Source organism: Miscanthus floridulus, chromosome 1 (genome assembly GCF_019320115.1).
Source record: "Miscanthus floridulus cultivar M001 chromosome 1, ASM1932011v1, whole genome shotgun sequence".
In the NCBI taxonomy this organism is placed as follows: domain Eukaryota; kingdom Viridiplantae; phylum Streptophyta; class Magnoliopsida; order Poales; family Poaceae; genus Miscanthus; species Miscanthus floridulus.
In genome coordinates, this window is record NC_089580.1 from 187,227,114 (window position 1) to 187,240,547 (window position 13,434).

Genomic DNA, 13,434 nt, shown 5'->3' on the forward strand with positions numbered 1-13,434 from the left:
CTTCTTTTGCTTTGCCTTTGGAGGTTTTTCTGGCCATTGGTTCTTAGGTACATACAACCACTCCTTGAAACAACACTTCGCCATTGAATACACCTAAATAACGTGACATTAGTACATGAACACATATAGCTCAACATTTTAACACATACACTTTGCACTTACTTCATGTTTGTTTGAACGTAGAAACTCCAACGTATTCTCAGGGTTTATCACAGCTCGATCTTCGTAATTGCACAAAGGAGGTTCCTCGAGTCGTCTAACTGCGGCTAAGTGCTTCTTCTTAGCCGTCATTGGAGGGGGGTTAGGGGGAGGTGGAACCCATCGCTCGAAGTGCTCTCGTAAATGTCGCCCTCTCTACCAATCGTCGAAAAAGAGGTATCTAGGGTCAAACTTGTCTGCACCGTCGATCCACTGAAAGAAAAAACACCTCTCATGGGCCTACACAACAAAATTCCAACAAAATATTAATAACCTAGTAATACAAATGAAGAAAAAATATATGAAAACAATTACTTACATTAAAACGACTACATGTGTAGAAGCAACGAGCCGCTGTATCCGGATGTCTCGATTGAAACACGTCGGCCAGATGACCACAGTCACATTTAGGGACGTGGAGTTCAGGAGGGACGGGGGCATCTTTGCTAGACTCGTTGGGGTACAATTCTCTAGGACGACCCTATTTTCGCCATACCTGTTTCCGAAACATGTCTTCCATCTAATAAAATGGTTCAAATTAAACATCAATCAAAACAACGTAAATTAATGTAAAATATAATCATTTGCATTGCAACGAAAAAACAATAACCAATACTTATAGCAACAAAAATATACATGGTAAACATACTTCTAACTTAATAATTAACCTTAACCTTGAACCAAGACTAGGAGGGAGGGAGGCGTCCGGGAAATGGAAGGGATGGGAGGGAGGCGGCAACGGAGGTCGGGCGGGCGGCGGGTACGGCGGCCAGGCGCAGGTAGACGGGTTTGCTACTCGGGCAGACGAGACTGGCGGCGGGGCTTTTATTCGGCTCTGCCGCACCAAGATCAGTGGCGCGGCAGGCCCTGCCACGTCAACGGTCAGCCTTTCCGGTCGTCGTCACGTCAGTCCCCTGCCGTGCCACCATGCACGGCCGCGCCATGAGTGTTAGTTTTGGAAGAAAAAAAATAGTGTTAGATTTAAAATTAGTTTACAAAAGGTGTTAAAATTTAAAAAAAAATCACTCCTCACAGGGTGGATGTATTCTCCTGCATAGGCGCATAGCTGGCTCGGTCCTCTGAGCAATTCCGACCGTGGGACAAAATATGAGTATTTAAAAGTTATTACAAGTGGAGGTGATCAAGGGGCAACACATTGACTCGGGGTCCTCATTTCTCTTTGTCACCTGCTTCTGTTCGCTCTCGCCGTAGAGGTAGGAGACGAAGCCCCAGAGGCAGAGCACCAGGGCGACGCCCTTCACCCCGTCAAACTTCTCGTGGAGGAAGATGACAGCGAGGACCTCCGAGAGCGGCAGGACAAGCGCGACCATGATGCCGGCAAGGAGCGAGGAGGAGCAGACGATGAGCCCCATGATCCCCAGGTTGAAGAACTGCCAGGAAACGGCTGCAGAGATGAGCAGCGAATAGTAGTTGGTCTCGCCGAGCCCGAACGCGGCGGCCTCTCTTGGCACCGCCCGGAATTGCTTCATGACGGCCATGCCGACCAGGCACAGTACCGTGCCTGCCGGCCGCACCCATCACGGCCTGTACCTGCATCACCGTCGCGTACGATGGAGGCACTCTGGAGGCGGAGGCGACGGGGCCAGTCCACCGGCGCCCGTACCTCGACATGGCGACCTCGAGGAGCGGCAGCACGAGCCCTATCAGCGCGGCCGAGGCCATGCACTCGGAGAACCCTGCCCAGTACGCCGCCTTCGACCCTTCGCCCGCTACCTTCTCCTCGGACGATGGCCCGACCCCGAGGACCGCCGGGCCTACGGTGAGCAGGACTACCGCGTTGACCGAGAAGGGCGTGAAGCGGATCCCGGCGAACACGAACGCGCAGAACGCGTTGAAGGCGAGCTGCGTCGCCTGCAGCAGAGACGACGTGGTCAGGGGCAGGGCCTGCGAGCCCAGCGAGTACGCGTAGCACGCCAACGCGGAAGAAAACACCCAGGACGGCCACGGCGCCAACGAGACGAGGCTGGAGGATGTCATCGGCGATATTGTAGCCGCCGTCCCTGTCCCTGCGGCTACGGAGTAGCAGAGAGATGCATATGGGCGGGAGGAGGAGCGGCCAGCCGGACACCTGGATCATGGTGGAAAGCCACAGGCTCTGCTCGCCTTGGACGAAGTAGACACGGATGAGGAGCGATCCGCCGGCGCCGAGAAGGACAAGAAAGGCGCTGATTATGACCAGCGGCGACAGCCGGTGGCCAGGCCGCATTGGAGCATTGTTGATGTCCTGCATATGGCCTCAGCTTTCGTGTAGCTCTACTTCTACTTCTACCTGTGGGATCGTCTCTCAGAACTCGGATTAGTTCTACCTCAGATTAGATATAATAGGTTGTGCCGTGCCCGTGCGTATATCATATATCCTGCGCGCGACAGCGACACTGGAACCACCACGAGCTGCGCATGGACACGTCCTCCGTTAGCGTCTTCTCCGTCACAGAAATGGTGTCCACCAGAGCGCGGTGCCCTCTCTCACCCTAGCGACCGTGCTCCCCCACCCCGATAGCCATGGAGCTCCTCGTCCCCCATCCCTCACCGTCGCCGCCGAGCCCAGCCTGGTACCGGTGGCGCTGGCCGTGGTGGTGCTCGTGCGCCGCCGCTCGTCACTGGCTCCGGCCCGACAGCCGGAATCGATTGGGCCAGGCTTCTCCCTATGATACAAATATATGTTTCAGGTGTTTTACGTTTTAAAGGTATGTTGTAGTTGTTTCTTATGGATGTTGCAAAAGTAGATTAGGAGTTGTTGCATATGTTGTAATTGTTTCACAAGCATGTTGCAAACGTTTGTTCAAAATGTTTCATCGGTTTCCAGATGTATGTTGCAATCGTTTCTTATCTGGATGTTGCATATGTTTTCACAAATATATTGCAACAGTATGTTCCAAATATTTTAGCTATTTCAGTCTTATGTTGCAGTAAGTGTTTGTTTCATGTTGCAATTGTTTTATTTACAAGTTGCAAGCGGACGTCCCAAATGTTTCAAATGTATGTTGCATTTGAGTGTTTCATGTTGCTAGTGCAGATCGTCGATGTTGGTGTCCATGAGGGTGGCTAGGTAAAAGCTCTAGTTTAGTTTTGGTGAATTGATGAAACCCTAAGTGCTAATAGATTCCTCTAGTGATCATGAGATAGGTAGCACATTTCAAGTGATGGAGCAATTGGTGAAGATCATGATGATGGTGTGACCATGGTGATGATCAAGGGCCCAAGCTTGGAAAAGAAGAAAGAGAAAAATAAAAAGCTCAAGACAAAGGTGAAATTTGATAGGAACTTTTTGGTTTGATGATCGAGACACTTAACGAGTGTGATCACATTTAGGATCGATAGCGTACTATTAAGATAGGTAAAACTCGTATCGAAATACGGTTATGAAAGTGCCACTAGATGTTCTAACTCATTGTATATGTATTTAGGTCTAGTGGAGTGCTAACATCCTTGAAAATATTAGTGAAAATATGCTAACACACATGCACAAGTTGATTCACTTGGTGGTTGTCACATTTGATTAAGGGTGGCGAAGTTGAAGTTGAGGAGGCGTTGTTTACAATGATTGGACGCTGGACCGGTGCGTCCGGTTAGTGGTGTGCAGTGGCGCGGTCTCGGTCTTGCTGACCGTTCGCTAGAGGACGAAGACGATCAGACGCGCGGTACCTGGGTCCGATCGTTGCTGACATACGCTGACGTGAGGCTGCTGGACTTAGCGCGCGACGGCAGTGTGGACGGGACGCTGGACAGTGTTAGGTTGAGGTTGAGCGGACGCGTCCGGTCGTAGAAATACGGCTCTAGATGCTTACTAGAAGTGACCTGACTCGGCTTGGGCGTGAGTCAGGTCAACTTAGCGGCGTGTCCGGTCACAACGTTCGGTGCTCGGGTGCTTGCTTGATCTAACGCAGTGGCGGTGCGTCCGGTCGCGCTTTGGGTGCGTCCGGTCGTCATTTACTCAAGCGCGTGAGCCTGTGGACCGTTGGAGATCGATGTACGAGGTTTGAAGATAGGACACGTGGCGCGAGTCTGTGGACCGAACGCTTGGCGTTGCATGTCCGGTCAGACCGACCGGTGTGTCTGGTCATCACGTAGTGAGTTGCCTATTGAGCCCAATGACTTTATTTCTTGGGGGCTTCTATTTAAGCCATATGGTCAGCTCAAGCTCACTCTCTTAGCTATTTGCATTGACATAGCAACCTTGTGAGCTTAGCCAAAGCCCTTCCACTCATCTCCATCATTGATTCATCATCTTGGTGAGATTAGGAGTAAATCCAAGTGCATTGCTTAAGTGATTGCATCTAGAGGCACTTGGTGATTGTGTTTCGCAGTGGGATTCACTTGTTTTTTTTGTGGTTTCCGCCACCCAGACAGCTTGGTGCAGCGAGGATCATCGAGCAAAGGAAGGTGTTTGTCTCTAGCTCCGATCATGGTGACTGTGAGGGGTTCTTGACCTTTTCTCGGTGGAGAGCCAAATGGTACTCTAGTGGATTGCTTGTGGCTTGTGTGATCCCCATCTTGTGTTGGTTGTGCGGCACCCGATTGCAGGTTAGGCGTGTGATGCATATTAGCGCATGAACCTTCAAGTGGGTGAATCGCCACAACGGGGACTAGCTTACCGGCAAGCAAGTGAATCTTTGTGAAAAATCGTTGTGTCATCTTGTCCTGAGGATTTCTTGGTATTCATTGTGATTGATTGACTTCATCTTGTGATTGGCTCATTCCTCGACACGACGGTATAAACATCATCCCCTCTCTTGTATTTACATTCCTAGTGTAGCTAAGCTCTTTAATGTAATTAATTTTGAGAACTAGCTTGTGTCGTGTCTAATGGTTAGTGAGGCTCTTTAGTTAGTCTTTGAGAGCTCACTAACTTAGTGGTAGTGACATAGCCTCTTATGTGTGAATTAGAGATCATAGCAACTAGAATTGTGGATATGAGGCTTGTATTTTTAGTAGGCTAGCGTAACACTCGCTTCGCTTCATATTTGTCTCACCACATTGCTTAGTATTGTTGTAGAAATTTTTATAGGTTATTCACCCCCCTCTAGCCATTAGTACCTTTCACCAGGGTCAAGCCATGGCCACCGACGCGTAGAGGAGGCGTAGGTCGCCGCCGACTATGTGGGGAGGAGGCACAAGATGCACGGTGCTATTGTGGAAGAGGCGGGTGCGAGCCTTCAGGGCGGCCTAGAAGAGATGGGCGTCGTGCCAGTGTGGAAAGGTGGGGTGTCAGGGACCTAATACTAGGGTACCCCAGGAGGTGGAACCAATAACCATCGAACGTTAAAAACTTCTGGACGGACAAGGGCGCCGCTACATTCCTTGCCCGAATGACAGAAGTTTGGTTCCATCTCGCCCAACACCTTTAGGCTAGCCCCGCCTCGCCTGAGGGCTAAGGGCTAGTCTCCGCCTCACCTGATGTCTTTGGGTCAGCCTCGCCTCGCCCGAGGGCTAAGGGCAGGCCTCCGTCCCGCCCGACGCCTTCGGGATAGCTCCGCCTCGCCCGAGGGTTGAGGGATAGACTCCGCCCCACCTAACCCCTGAGGGGTGGGCTCGGTCATGCCCAAGGGATAAGGACTAGACTCTGTCTCGCTCGACGACCAAGGACGAACCTCGCCCCCATTCAATGTCCAAAGGCTGGTTTCATCTTACCTGATAACTTCTCCTCCGTTCCCTCATGATGATGGGTATAGAGCAAGACAAGACGTTTGGGTCAACCATGGCTTCAAGGACCATACCCTACGCCCCGACAGGAAAGGTACTACCAGAGAACGACTGGACGGGTGCTTTAGACCCTTTCAGGAGCCGCAGAGCCCAAAAGGTATTGTAGGAGCGTGCTCCTCGCCCTGTAGAGTTGTAGGCGCCGCCTTCAGCTCTGGGACATGGAACCCAACAAAGATATACGACAACCACTACACTCCAAAGAAAGATTTGCGATCTCCACGAAGGACGGACATGCCATCACCACGTTATGGACCCAAGGGAGCGGCGCCCGCTTCCCGACCCCTTGGGCCCACCAAATCAAAGGACCTTGCCCACAGCGCTACTCCGGACCCCGACCCCGCGTCCCTCCGATAGAGACTCATAGGAGCCAGAAGGCATGTGGAGCAAGGCTGGGCAAGGTTCATAAGTCAAAACCACCGTACTGCAACCCATACCCGGTGCAGGGTAGTATTCTATAAACATCCTGACATTCTACAGGGGCGTCAACATTATTGTAGACGCTTCTCATCCTTCGCACTCATCAGAATGAGTAACCCGGCTGGGTAGACGTGAGCCACAAGACTAGGTAGAATACGCATTCTAAGCCCTCACCCTTGTAAAGCCAGCCCCTTCATCTATAAAAAGGGATGTGCTTCCTCCAAATAGGGGACGGACAAAAAACAACACGAGACACACATACAGTCAAGTTGCTACCAAGCTCTTGGCCTCCTTTTGATCCTTCCATCAGAGACTTGGGACATGTCCCTCGCTCGATCGTTTGTATCCCCTACTAAGAACCATTCACGGCGCTAATAACATGAGCAGCAACAAACTGGACGTAGGGATATTCAGCTCGAACCAGTATAAATCTTGTGTCCTTTAGCGCACCATCCGAGCCTAACGCGTATTACTATAAATTTACTTGCCGGTGCTTGTACGAAACACCAACAGTTGGCGCGCCAGGTAGGGGCTTACACGTTCCAAATCAGGCCTCGGATGGCCACCCATGCAATCAGCTGGGCCTCGGGCGCACACATGCGTCTTGGCGACCTAGATTTCATCGTCACGCTAGGAGGAGAACTGACGTTGACTCACACGGCTGCCCAGTCTCTCCCTTCCATCAACCTCAGCCATTTAAGGCTTGAGGGCCCACCGGGCAACTCCCTTGGACCCTAGTTATCCAGGGAGGCCTCGCACAACATCGCCCTATTTCCAGAAGGCCTCATACGGAGCATCCCGACAGCGTTTCTATTCGGTCTCCACAACGCTGGGGCGACCGCTGGCCACCTTCTGGCACTATGTATGGTTCAGTCACCCACGGACATCGAGTTTGTGGGGGCGATTGAGCATGATACAAAGACTCTCTACGAGCTCCTCAACGAGGAGCCAGGATCGCTCTCCAGCTCAGACTCCGGTAAGGGGAGCCACCACCCTTCCCGGGAATGCTTCATGGCATAGACCCCCAAGGGGCACGTCGAAAGTGTCTCTAGGGAAGAGGTTACCCCAACAAACAACCCTGACGGCAGATCCGGGGAAGAGACGACAACCCCATCTTGCCTAAGGATGGAGCAGTTGAGGGCCCGTCAGCAAGAGATCGATGAGGCTGGGCAAGGGCTTGTCTGGGAGTACGCGGACATCAATCGCGAGATTGAACGTCGTAGAGACAGGGGGCGCGCGCGTGCCACGGCCCGCACTGTACACTAAAGGATCCTCACCGACGATGGGACCCTTCCTCACTTTGCCTGAGCAAGCCAAAACATCGCCGCAGCAACCGCCTTGCTGCATGGCCTTCCAGAGGCCACGGCGTCCGAGGATTGCCGCGCCCACCGAGAAATTCGCACATTGCTCAAGCGTGCGGCGGCGTAGTAGGCGGAAAGTTTGTTGTCTCAACGACATGAACCCGACACCAGCCAACGCACGCCCTCAGTGCGTCCCACCAAGGACACGTCCGCTCACCAAACACCGCTAGGCGGAAGGTAGCCCTCCGCTGTCCCAGTGCATCAATGCCATGGCCATGACCGTGACGTACGCAGCATCATCGACACTCAGAAACACGCCCACGGCGACGATGGAGAAGCAGCACGCCGCGGCTACCATCCCCGACATGGCGGACGCTACGACAGCAACGAGGACCAAAGCCCAAGCCCTGGCCTACTATGGCAGAACCTCCTAAATTATAGGGCCCACATGCACCTGTCACTGTCCGACGACCCTTGACATCTGTGCATATGTTTCCGATAACTTAAGAAGACTGTCGGGTGTCCTCGGGGAACCCCGAATCATCCACAATTTCCGAGCAGGACCACATTACAGAGTCATTGCAGTATTACAACATTTATTCAAATATCAATACCAGAGTAAAAACAGTGGAAGTCTTACGATAACATAATTTACAAAACAGAAGTTTCAAACCTCACAACTAGGTTCGATGTTTATTACAAAACGAAATAGTGGAGTGGCATTATAATATAATACAAAACACACAATGAAACTGCCCTGCCCAAGGGCCACACATTTACTTTTCATCGTCATCACAATGAACAACTGTCATGCAGCACGATCCAAAACAGATCTGCTCATGAGGCTCACCTGCAACAAGGGGTCAACGAACCCTGAGTACAAAAGTACTCAACAAGACTTAACCGAAATAAAACTGATAGAACTCAGGAATACCGGCTCATGGGATTCAAGGTATGGCTTTAACAATAATCAAAGTTCTTTTGCGTAAAAGCTCTTTAACAAAATTCTTTAATTCAAAGGTAAAACTTTATAAGTACCATATATGAATCTGCCATGATCCGTAATGAGATCATGAACTTCATATCCATCTCTTTCGCAAACCTTTCTCAAGTTCTAGTTATTAATACTACGATGATGAACAGTGAGTTGAGTCTCCATAACCGAGGAGCAATGACGATTCGAACCGATTAAACCCAGCTGGGAATTCTAGACCACACGACATATGCTGGTCCCCGACCTACATATACCAACCTACACTCAGATCCTCTAAAACAAGAATGGGTCTACGCCACCCGAGAACACAGTACTCCACCAATCCAGCCCATGGCCACGTGGGTACACACTATTCCCGCCATCTCTCCACTCCCAGTGCGCGAGTAGCCATTCTCGTACTAGAATCACCAAGTTAAGGCTTACCGGAGTATGTGGTTAGTACTACAAATTCTCACCTCATGCAATTCAACAACAGACGTGCCTTAATCGACACAGGCGGAAAGAACCCGCTCACAAGACTTTCATGTCTTGTGGCTCACACTCACCGAGTCCGCCCGGTCTAGGTTTATTACTCCACATTCCCATATCACATGATAACATAAGTTAATCAAATTCCATTTAAAGTTCGCAGGTGACAGGTAATCACCTGACTTTCATCGTTCTACGCATAGCTAAGCACAACTAGGCATATACGAATTTAAAACTGGTAATATGGTAATTATGGAATAACAAGGTTGGTAATGTACCAATTTGACTTGTACTTGACTCCTAATCACTTAATGCAGTAAAAAGAAGCAAAAGCGAAATCAATTTGTAAAATACAAGGTAGGGTTGTATGCATCCGGGGCTTGCCTTCGTTGACGGAAAAGTCTGGTTTCTGCGACGTTTCACAAGTATTCGATCCGACCTCAATAGACGAATTAACCTCTTCCACAACTTGATTAACTACCACGTGTTCACCTTCATTCACTACACGTAGTAACAATGCCATGTTTAACATGATGCGGAATACGAAACATGATGCTCGATGATGGATGCAAAAATTAACACTTTGAATACAACTTTCCTTCGCGGTACAGTGGCAAGTCAAACTAATCAAACTTTTTTCGCAACACCCAAATCAATTGCCAAGGATCATTATCAACTAATGACCCAAGGACATCACTCAATCAAAAATTCAAAGAAAAACCTAATTCATTAAAGGTTACAATTGGTTTTTATGAATTAATTATTTAATTCAAAATTATGAAATAAATCAACTTATTCTAATGGAGCTCAAAATTTTTGTAAATGTTCATTACATAACAAGTAAGTGGCAAAACAAATTTCATAATTTTTGGACAATTAAATAAGCCTAGAAAAATCATGGAAATCCATTTATTAATAAATTGAGTAATTGTTATCACATTCAAAAAGTACTGAAAAACATTATTTAATATTTTTTTTAAATACTATACATCACAGAGAAGTCACACAAAAATTTTTATAATTTTTGGAGCTATAAATAAATCTACAAAAAAATAACAAAAATAGACACTATTTATTCAAATCTGAAAATAGAAAAATCCATTTGAACGCTGAGTCGCTGACAACCCGACCCCACCTGTCATCCCTAACCTCGTGCGCTGACCACGGTAATGACGGCGCTGACCGGCGATATCTCGACGACGGCGAGATCAACGGTGATGGCGAAGGCACTAACATGATCACTACATCACGGGGCATCGATTTGTGGTACAAACACGACCGATTACTGCCTGAACCGAGCACTATGCCGGCCATGGCGGGCACAACGGCGCGGCTACACTACGCCGATGACGCAAGCATGGTAGAGGTTAAATGCTTAGCACAGAAGGGTTTAGCACCTCACCCCGAACACGACTGAGCAACAAGCAGGGTCAGAGGAGCAACGAAGAGACCGGGCGATGTTCCGAGCAGGCACGGCGGAGCAGATCGTCGTCGGTGGCGATGTTCCGAGAGCTGAGGTGGTCAAAATGAGAAATCAATGGGTTATGGAGTACTACAGCATCGTGGCAAAGCTGAAACAAGACCCAGCAGGGGTAGAGGATCACCGTAACACGCTGGCCATGGCGAAGCACTTGCGACGGGGACGCTGCCGGCCACGAGGAAGAAAAGCGTGCACCGCGAGTTTTCGGTGAAGACAAGCCACCAGGACTGGTTTGCTGGATGCGCAAGGAACTAGCGGAGCTGGGACACGCTTTGCTGCAATGCCGTGGGCGCTGGTTCGATGGCAAAAGCTCAATGGAGCTATGGCAACGGCGGCGGTGGAAACAGAGGAAAGGAGCGGGGGCAAACGGCGACGGCCAGGGCTAAATAGAGCGGCTCAGAAGCACAAGGAAGCCATGTAGGAGACTTCTCCACACCAGCGTGAAGCCAAGGACGTCCACGCGCGCGCCTGGAAGCGAACCGAAGGTCGCCGGCGGTGTAGCTACGGCGGTGAACACTGTTCACAGTATTTACAAGTTTGCCATTCATCAAAATTCACAAATTACTCTCAAATTTTCATAATAACTAAAAAATCTCCAAGAACAAAAGTTGTTCAAAATCAAAAGTTCTACAACTTTTCTTTTATAACCAACCCCTAATTCAGTCTCAATTTTGAAATGATCTTTTAAATTCAAATAGGGGATATTTAACGAATTACGCCTTTTTGAATTACTCTAAATTTTTCTAAACAACTTGAAAAAATCCAAAAATAAACTTTGTATAACTTGTCAAGCTCTACACTTTTGCTTTTGAGCTCAACCCCAAAATATGCTTAGATTTTGAAATGGATTTTCAGGGTAGGGTTTAAATACTGAAAATCAGGGTTTTCTGGAAAATTCAAGTCCAAACCAAATTTTTACATGATTCAAACAATTCAATTCAACACTCATAACACAAATGTAAACTTGTTTTAGTGAATGCATATCAAAGTTTGCAATTTGACCAAATGCCTTGCAATGCATATGATGGCATGTCATGTTTTTAATATTTAAACACTCGGGGTGTTACAATCCTTCCCCCTAAAAGAAATCTCGCCCTGAGATTCAAAGCCATAGAGTAAGTAATGGAAAAGGAAATGTGTCAGTCCAAAAACATCCAAAACTTGTCCATAAAACAGCTGAGGTTCCTTTACAAAACACAACTTGTAACAACCGAGCTCAACTAACATTTATTCTATTTTATATTGACGCTAGAAACTCTAGAAACTTTTCTAACAAGTAATCTTCTGATTCCCAAGTAGCTTCCTCTTCTGAATGTTGATTCCATTGTATTTTATAGAACTTGATTGTCCGTCTTCGAGTAACATGATCTTTCTGATCTAACACTCGGATAGGATATTCGGAATAAGTTAAATCCGGTTCTAGTTTCACTCCTTCAACTTCAACATTCTGTTTAGGCACTTGGAGACACTTCTTCAATTGAGAAACATGGAACACATCATGCACAGCTGCGAGATGTTCTGGTAATTTCAAGCGATATGCCACTTTTCCATACCTCTCCAAAATTTGATACGGTCCAATGTATCGGGGTGCCAACTTTCCTTTAACACCAAAACGGTTAACTTCCTTCATTGGTGATACTTTCAGATATACAAAATCTCCTTTGTTAAATACCAATGGTCTCTATCTTCTATCCGCATAACTCTTTTGGCGGGATTGAGCTATTTTCAAATTACTCTGTATTTGCCTAACCTTGTCTTCTGTTTCTTTCACAAGGTCAACTCCAAAGAATCTTCTTTCTCCAGGCTCAGACCAACTTAACGATGTTCTGCATCTACGACCATAGAGTGCTTCAAATGGAGCCATTCTAATGCTTTCCTAATAACTATTGTTGTATGAGAACTCAGCCAAAGGTAAGCACTCATCCCACTTATTGGGATAGTTAAGGACACAACATCTTAACATATCTTCAAGTACTTGATTGACTCTTTCAGTCTGTCCATCAATCTGCGGATGATAAGCTATACTATATAGAAGTTTGGTACCTAACGAAGCATGTAAGTGTTTCCAAAAACTAGAGACAAACTATGTACCCCTATCTGACACTATGGTCTTTGGTATTCCATGTAAGCTCATGATTCTTGCTAAGTACATCTTAGCATATTGGATCGTAGGATAGATTGTCTTGACAGGAAGAAAATGTGCTGACTTAGTGAGTCAATCTACAATAACCCATACTGAGTCAAATCCCTTTGATGTCTTGGGTAGACCAACAATAAAATCCATACTTATGTCCTCCCACTTCCAAGATGGAATAGGTAATGGTTGTAATTCACCAGCAGACCTTAAATGTATAGCTTTCACCTTTTGACAGGTATCACACTTTGCTATATATCTAGCAATCTCTATTTTCATTTTAGTCCACCAGAATCTTTGCTTCAAGTCATGGTACATCTTGTTGCTTCCCGGATGGATAGATAACCTAGTAGCATGTGCCTCATCTAGAATTAACTACCGCAACTCAGGAACTTTTGGTACCACCAGGCGATCCTTGAACCATAGCACACCTTCATCATCTATGCTAAAATATTCTGCTTTTCCATTCCTGACTCTTTCCTTAATATGGGCTATACCCTTGTTTTCCTTCTGAGCAGCAATAACTTGATCTCGAATAGTGGCTTCAACAATTATGTTGGTCAAACTTCCTTGTTGAATTACTTCTACATTCAACTTCTCCATTTCTTGACATAAATTCAAACCCATTGTTCTCACTGTCAGACAATTGCAATAACTTTTGCGACTGAGGGCATCTATAACCACATTTGCTTTACCTGGGTGATAATGTACTTCCAAA

General features: G+C 47.6%; 1 pseudogene; it reads right to left on the reverse strand.

The window, feature by feature from the left end:
* Positions 1–1,270: 1,270 nt before the first annotated feature.
* LOC136505610 (purine permease 3-like) lies at positions 1,271–2,482 on the reverse strand (annotated as a pseudogene).
* Between the last annotated feature and the right edge of the window lie 10,952 nt (positions 2,483–13,434).